This window comes from Chiloscyllium plagiosum, unplaced genomic scaffold (genome assembly GCF_037043375.1).
Source record: "Chiloscyllium plagiosum isolate Xiang-an unplaced genomic scaffold, Cpla_swu_hap1 HiC_scaffold_35, whole genome shotgun sequence".
In the NCBI taxonomy this organism is placed as follows: domain Eukaryota; kingdom Metazoa; phylum Chordata; class Chondrichthyes; order Orectolobiformes; family Hemiscylliidae; genus Chiloscyllium; species Chiloscyllium plagiosum.
This window is the reverse complement of record NW_028270173.1, coordinates 29,543,800-29,551,299: the sequence shown is the minus strand read 5'-3', so window position 1 is coordinate 29,551,299 and position 7,500 is coordinate 29,543,800.

The window sequence follows — 7,500 nt, the reverse complement described above, 5'->3', positions numbered from 1 at the left end:
GGGGTATCAGACTGGGAGACTCTGTAGTTGGGGTATCAGACTGAGAGACTCTGTAGTTGGGGTATCAGACTGGGAGACTCTGTAGTTGGGGTATCAGACTGAGAGACTCTGTAGTTGGGGTATCAGACTGGGAGACTCTGTAGTTGGGGTATCAGACTGAGAGACTCTGTAGTTGGGGTATCAGACTGAGAGACTCTGTAGTTGGGGTATCAGACTGGGAGACTGTAGTTGGGGTATCAGACTGGGAGACTCTGTAGTTGGGGTATCAGACTGAGAGACTCTGTAGTTGGGGTATCAGACTGGGAGACTCTGTAGTTGGGGTATCAGACTGAGAGACTCTGTAGTTGGGGTATCAGACTGAGAGACTCTGTAGTTGGGGTATCAGACTGGAGACTCTGTAGTTGGGGTATCAGACTGGGAGACTCTGTAGTTGGGGTATCAGACTGGGAGACTCTGTAGTTGGGGTATCAGACTGAGAGACTCTGTAGTTGGGGTATCAGACTGGGAGACTCTGTAGTTGGGGTATCAGACTGAGAGACTCTGTAGTTGGGGTATCAGACTGAGAGACTCTGTAGTTGGGGTATCAGACTGAGAGACTCTGTAGTTGGGGTATCAGACTGGGAGACTCTGTAGTTGGGGTATCAGACTGGGAGACTCTGTAGTTGGGGTATCAGACTGAGAGACTCTGTAGTTGGGGTATCAGACTGAGAGACTCTGTAGTTGGGGTATCAGACTGAGAGACTCTGTAGTTGGGGTATCAGACTGAGAGACTCTGTAGTTGGGGTATCAGACTGAGAGACTCTGTAGTTGGGGTATCAGACTGAGAGACTCTGTAGTTGGGGTATCAGACTGGGAGACTCTGTAGTTGGGGTATCAGACTGGGAGACTCTGTAGTTGGGGTATCAGACTGGGAGACTCTGTAGTTGGGGTATCAGACTGGGAGACTCTGTAGTTGGGGTATCAGACTGAGAGACTCTGTAGTTGGGGTATCAGACTGAGAGACTCTGTAGTTGGGGTATCAGACTGGGAGACTCTGTAGTTGGAGTATCAGACTGAGAGACTCTGTAGTTGGGGTATCAGACTGGGAGACTCTGTAGTTGGGGTATCAGACTGAGAGACTCTGTAGTTGGGGTATCAGACTGGGAGACTCTGTAGTTGGGGTATCAGACTGAGAGACTCTGTAGTTGGGGTATCAGACTGGGAGACTGTAGTTGGGGTATCAGACTGGGAGACTCTGTAGTTGGGGTATCAGACTGAGAGACTCTGTAGTTGGGGTATCAGACTGGGAGACTCTGTAGTTGGGGTATCAGACTGGGAGACTCTGTAGTTGGGGTATCAGACTGGGAGACTCTGTAGTTGGGGTATCAGAATGAGAGACTCTGTAGTTGGGGTATCAGACTGGGAGACTCTGTAGTTGGGGTATCAGAATGAGAGACTCTGTAGTTGGGGTATCAGAATGAGAGACTCTGTAGTTGGGGTATCAGACTGAGAGACTCTGTAGTTGGGGTATCAGACTGAGAGACTCTGTAGTTGGGGTATCAGACTGGGAGACTCTGTAGTTGGGGTATCAGACTGAGAGACTCTGTAGTTGGGGTATCAGACTGAGAGACTCTGTAGTTGGGGTATCAGACTGAGAGACTCTGTAGTTGGGGTATCAGACTGGGAGACTCTGTAGTTGGGGTATCAGAATGAGAGACTCTGTAGTTGGGGTATCAGACTGGGAGACTCTGTAGTTGGGGTATCAGAATGAGAGACTCTGTAGTTGGGGTATCAGACTGAGAGACTCTGTAGTTGGGGTATCAGACTGAGAGACTCTGTAGTTGGGGTATCAGACTGGGAGACTCTGTAGTTGGGGTATCAGAATGAGAGACTCTGTAGTTGGGGTATCAGACTGAGAGACTCTGTAGTTGGGGTATCAGACTGAGAGACTCTGTAGTTGGGGTATCAGACTGGGAGACTCTGTAGTTGGGGTATCAGACTGGAGACTCTGTAGTTGGGGTATCAGACTGGGAGACTCTGTAGTTGGGGTATCAGACTGGGAGACTCTGTAGTTGGGGTATCAGACTGGGAGACTCTGTAGTTGGGGTATCAGACTGGGAGACTCTGTAGTTGGGGTATCAGACTGAGAGACTCTGTAGTTGGGGTATCAGACTGGGAGACTCTGTAGTTGGGGTATCAGACTGGGAGACTCTGTAGTTGGGGTATCAGACTGAGAGACTCTGTAGTTGGGGTATCAGACTGGGAGACTCTGTAGTTGGGGTATCAGACTGAGAGACTCTGTAGTTGGGGTATCAGACTGAGAGACTCTGTAGTTGGGGTATCAGACTGGGAGACTCTGTAGTTGGGGTATCAGACTGAGAGACTCTGTAGTTGGGGTATCAGACTGAGAGACTCTGTAGTTGGGGTATCAGACTGGAGACTCTGTAGTTGGGGTATCAGACTGGGAGACTCTGTAGTTGGGGTATCAGACTGGGAGACTCTGTAGTTGGGGTATCAGACTGGGAGACTCTGTAGTTGGGGTATCAGACTGGGAGACTCTGTAGTTGGGGTATCAGACTGGGAGACTCTGTAGTTGGGGTATCAGACTGAGAGACTCTGTAGTTGGGGTATCAGACTGGGAGACTCTGTAGTTGGGGTATCAGACTGGGAGACTCTGTAGTTGGGGTATCAGACTGGGAGACTCTGTAGTTGGGGTATCAGACTGGGAGACTCTGTAGTTGGGGTATCAGACTGAGGAGACTCTGTAGTTGGGGTATCAGACTGAGAGACTCTGTAGTTGGGGTATCAGACTGAGAGACTCTGTAGTTGGGGTATCAGACTGGGAGACTCTGTAGTTGGGGTATCAGACTGGGAGACTCTGTAGTTGGGGTATCAGACTGGGAGACTCTGTAGTTGGGGTATCAGACTGAGAGACTCTGTAGTTGGGGTATCAGACTGAGAGACTCTGTAGTTGGGGTATCAGACTGGAGACTCTGTAGTTGGGGTATCAGACTGAGAGACTCTGTAGTTGGGGTATCAGACTGGGAGACTCTGTAGTTGGGGTATCAGACTGAGAGACTCTGTAGTTGGGGTATCAGACTGGGAGACTCTGTAGTTGGGGTATCAGACTGGAGACTCTGTAGTTGGGGTATCAGACTGGGAGACTCTGTAGTTGGGGTATCAGACTGGGAGACTCTGTAGTTGGGGTATCAGACTGAGGAGACTCTGTAGTTGGGGTATCAGACTGGGAGACTCTGTAGTTGGGGTATCAGACTGGGAGACTCTGTAGTTGGGGTATCAGACTGGGAGACTCTGTAGTTGGGGTATCAGACTGAGAGACTCTGTAGTTGGGGTATCAGACTGGGAGACTCTGTAGTTGGGGTATCAGACTGGGAGACTCTGTAGTTGGGGTATCAGACTGGGAGACTCTGTAGTTGGGGTATCAGACTGGAGACTCTGTAGTTGGAGTATCAGACTGAGAGACTCTGTAGTTGGGGTATCAGACTGAGAGACTCTGTAGTTGGGGTATCAGACTGAGAGACTCTGTAGTTGGGGTATCAGACTGAGAGACTCTGTAGTTGGGGTATCAGACTGAGAGACTCTGTAGTTGGGGTATCAGACTGGGAGACTCTGTAGTTGGGGTATCAGACTGAGAGACTCTGTAGTTGGGGTATCAGACTGAGAGACTCTGTAGTTGGGGTATCAGACTGGGAGACTCTGTAGTTGGGGTATCAGACTGGGAGACTCTGTAGTTGGGGTATCAGACTGGGAGGACTCTGTAGTTGGGGTATCAGACTGAGGAGACTCTGTAGTTGGGGTATCAGACTGGGAGACTCTGTAGTTGGGGTATCAGACTGAGAGACTCTGTAGTTGGGGTATCAGACTGGGAGACTCTGTAGTTGGGGTATCAGACTGGGAGACTCTGTAGTTGGGGTATCAGACTGGGAGACTCTGTAGTTGGGGTATCAGACTGAGAGACTCTGTAGTTGGGGTATCAGACTGGGAGACTCTGTAGTTGGGGTATCAGACTGGGAGACTCTGTAGTTGGGGTATCAGACTGAGAGACTCTGTAGTTGGGGTATCAGACTGGGAGACTCTGTAGTTGGGGTATCAGACTGAGAGACTCTGTAGTTGGGGTATCAGACTGGGAGACTCTGTAGTTGGGGTATCAGACTGGGAGACTCTGTAGTTGGGGTATCAGACTGAGAGACTCTGTAGTTGGGGTATCAGACTGAGAGACTCTGTAGTTGGGGTATCAGACTGGGAGACTCTGTAGTTGGGGTATCAGACTGAGAGACTCTGTAGTTGGGGTATCAGACTGAGGAGACTCTGTAGTTGGGGTATCAGACTGGAGACTCTGTAGTTGGGGTATCAGACTGGGAGACTCTGTAGTTGGGGTATCAGACTGAGAGACTCTGTAGTTGGGGTATCAGACTGAGAGACTCTGTAGTTGGGGTATCAGACTGGGAGACTCTGTAGTTGGGGTATCAGACTGAGAGACTCTGTAGTTGGGGTATCAGACTGAGAGACTCTGTAGTTGGGGTATCAGACTGGGAGACTCTGTAGTTGGGGTATCAGACTGGGAGACTCTGTAGTTGGGGTATCAGACTGGGAGACTCTGTAGTTGGGGTATCAGACTGAGAGACTCTGTAGTTGGGGTATCAGACTGAGAGACTCTGTAGTTGGGGTATCAGACTGAGAGACTCTGTAGTTGGGGTATCAGACTGGAGAGACTCTGTAGTTGGGGTATCAGACTGAGAGACTCTGTAGTTGGGGTATCAGACTGGGAGACTCTGTAGTTGGGGTATCAGACTGGAGAGACTCTGTAGTTGGGGTATCAGACTGGGAGACTCTGTAGTTGGGGTATCAGACTGGGAGACTCTGTAGTTGGGGTATCAGACTGGGAGACTCTGTAGTTGGGGTATCAGACTGGGAGACTCTGTAGTTGGGGTATCAGACTGAGAGACTCTGTAGTTGGGGTATCAGACTGGGAGACTCTGTAGTTGGGGTATCAGACTGGGAGACTCTGTAGTTGGGGTATCAGACTGGGAGACTCTGTAGTTGGGGTATCAGACTGGGAGACTCTGTAGTTGGGGTATCAGACTGGGAGACTCTGTAGTTGGGGTATCAGACTGAGAGACTCTGTAGTTGGGGTATCAGACTGGGAGACTCTGTAGTTGGGGTATCAGACTGGGAGACTCTGTAGTTGGGGTATCAGACTGGAGACTCTGTAGTTGGGGTATCAGACTGGAGACTCTGTAGTTGGGGTATCAGACTGGGAGACTCTGTAGTTGGGGTATCAGACTGGGAGACTCTGTAGTTGGGGTATCAGACTGGGAGACTCTGTAGTTGGGGTATCAGACTGGGAGACTCTGTAGTTGGGGTATCAGACTGGGAGACTCTGTAGTTGGGGTATCAGACTGGAGAGACTCTGTAGTTGGGGGTATCAGACTGAGAGACTCTGTAGTTGGGGTATCAGACTGGGAGACTCTGTAGTTGGGGTATCAGACTGGGAGACTCTGTAGTTGGGGTATCAGACTGGGAGACTCTGTAGTTGGGGTATCAGACTGGGAGACTCTGTAGTTGGGGTATCAGACTGGGAGACTCTGTAGTTGGGGTATCAGACTGGGAGACTCTGTAGTTGGGGTATCAGACTGGGAGACTCTGTAGTTGGGGTATCAGACTGAGAGGACTCTGTAGTTGGGGTATCAGACTGGGAGACTCTGTAGTTGGGGTATCAGACTGGAGACTCTGTAGTTGGGGTATCAGACTGAGAGACTCTGTAGTTGGGGTATCAGACTGGGAGACTCTGTAGTTGGGGTATCAGACTGGGAGACTCTGTAGTTGGGGTATCAGACTGGGAGACTCTGTAGTTGGGGTATCAGACTGGGAGACTCTGTAGTTGGGGTATCAGACTGGGAGACTCTGTAGTTGGGGTATCAGACTGGGAGACTCTGTAGTTGGGGTATCAGACTGGGAGACTCTGTAGTTGGGGTATCAGACTGAGAGACTCTGTAGTTGGGGTATCAGACTGGGAGACTCTGTAGTTGGGGTATCAGACTGGGAGACTCTGTAGTTGGGGTATCAGACTGGGAGACTCTGTAGTTGGGGTATCAGACTGGGAGACTCTGTAGTTGGGGTATCAGACTGGGAGACTCTGTAGTTGGGGTATCAGACTGGGAGACTCTGTAGTTGGGGTATCAGACTGGGAGACTCTGTAGTTGGGGTATCAGACTGGGAGACTCTGTAGTTGGGGTATCAGACTGAGAGACTCTGTAGTTGGGGTATCAGACTGGGAGACTCTGTAGTTGGGGTATCAGACTGAGAGACTCTGTAGTTGGGGTATCAGACTGGGAGACTCTGTAGTTGGGGTATCAGACTGGGAGACTCTGTAGTTGGGGTATCAGACTGAGGAGACTCTGTAGTTGGGGTATCAGACTGGGAGACTCTGTAGTTGGGGTATCAGACTGGGAGACTCTGTAGTTGGGGTATCAGACTGAGAGACTCTGTAGTTGGGGTATCAGACTGGGAGACTCTGTAGTTGGGGTATCAGACTGGAGAGACTCTGTAGTTGGGGTATCAGACTGGGAGACTCTGTAGTTGGGGTATCAGACTGAGAGACTCTGTAGTTGGGGTATCAGACTGAGAGACTCTGTAGTTGGGGTATCAGACTGGAGAGACTCTGTAGTTGGGGTATCAGACTGGAGCTAGACTGGGAGACTCTGTAGTTGGGGGTATCAGACTGAGAGACTCTGTAGTTGGGGTATCAGACTGGGAGACTCTGTAGTTGGGGTATCAGACTGGAGAGACTCTGTAGTTGGGGTATCAGACTGGGAGACTCTGTAGTTGGGGTATCAGACTGGGAGACTCTGTAGTTGGGGTATCAGACTGGGAGACTCTGTAGTTGGGGTATCAGACTGGGAGACTCTGTAGTTGGGGTATCAGACTGGGAGACTCTGTAGTTGGGGTATCAGACTGGGAGACTCTGTAGTTGGGGTATCAGACTGGGAGACTCTGTAGTTGGGGTATCAGACTGGGAGACTCTGTAGTTGGGGTATCAGACTGGGAGACTCTGTAGTTGGGGTATCAGACTGAGAGACTCTGTAGTTGGGGTATCAGACTGAGAGACTCTGTAGTTGGGGTATCAGACTGAGGAGACTCTGTAGTTGGGGTATCAGACTGGGAGACTCTGTAGTTGGGGTATCAGACTGAGAGACTCTGTAGTTGGGGTATCAGACTGGAGAGACTCTGTAGTTGGGGTATCAGACTGGGAGACTCTGTAGTTGGGGTATCAGACTGAGAGACTCTGTAGTTGGGGTATCAGACTGGGAGACTCTGTAGTTGGGGTATCAGACTGGGAGACTCTGTAGTTGGGGTATCAGACTGGGAGACTCTGTAGTTGGGGTATCAGACTGAGAGACTCTGTAGTTGGGGTATCAGACTGGGAGACTCTGTAGTTGGGGTATCAGACTGAGAGACTGTAGTTGGGGTATCAGACTGGGAGACTCTGTAGTTGGGGTA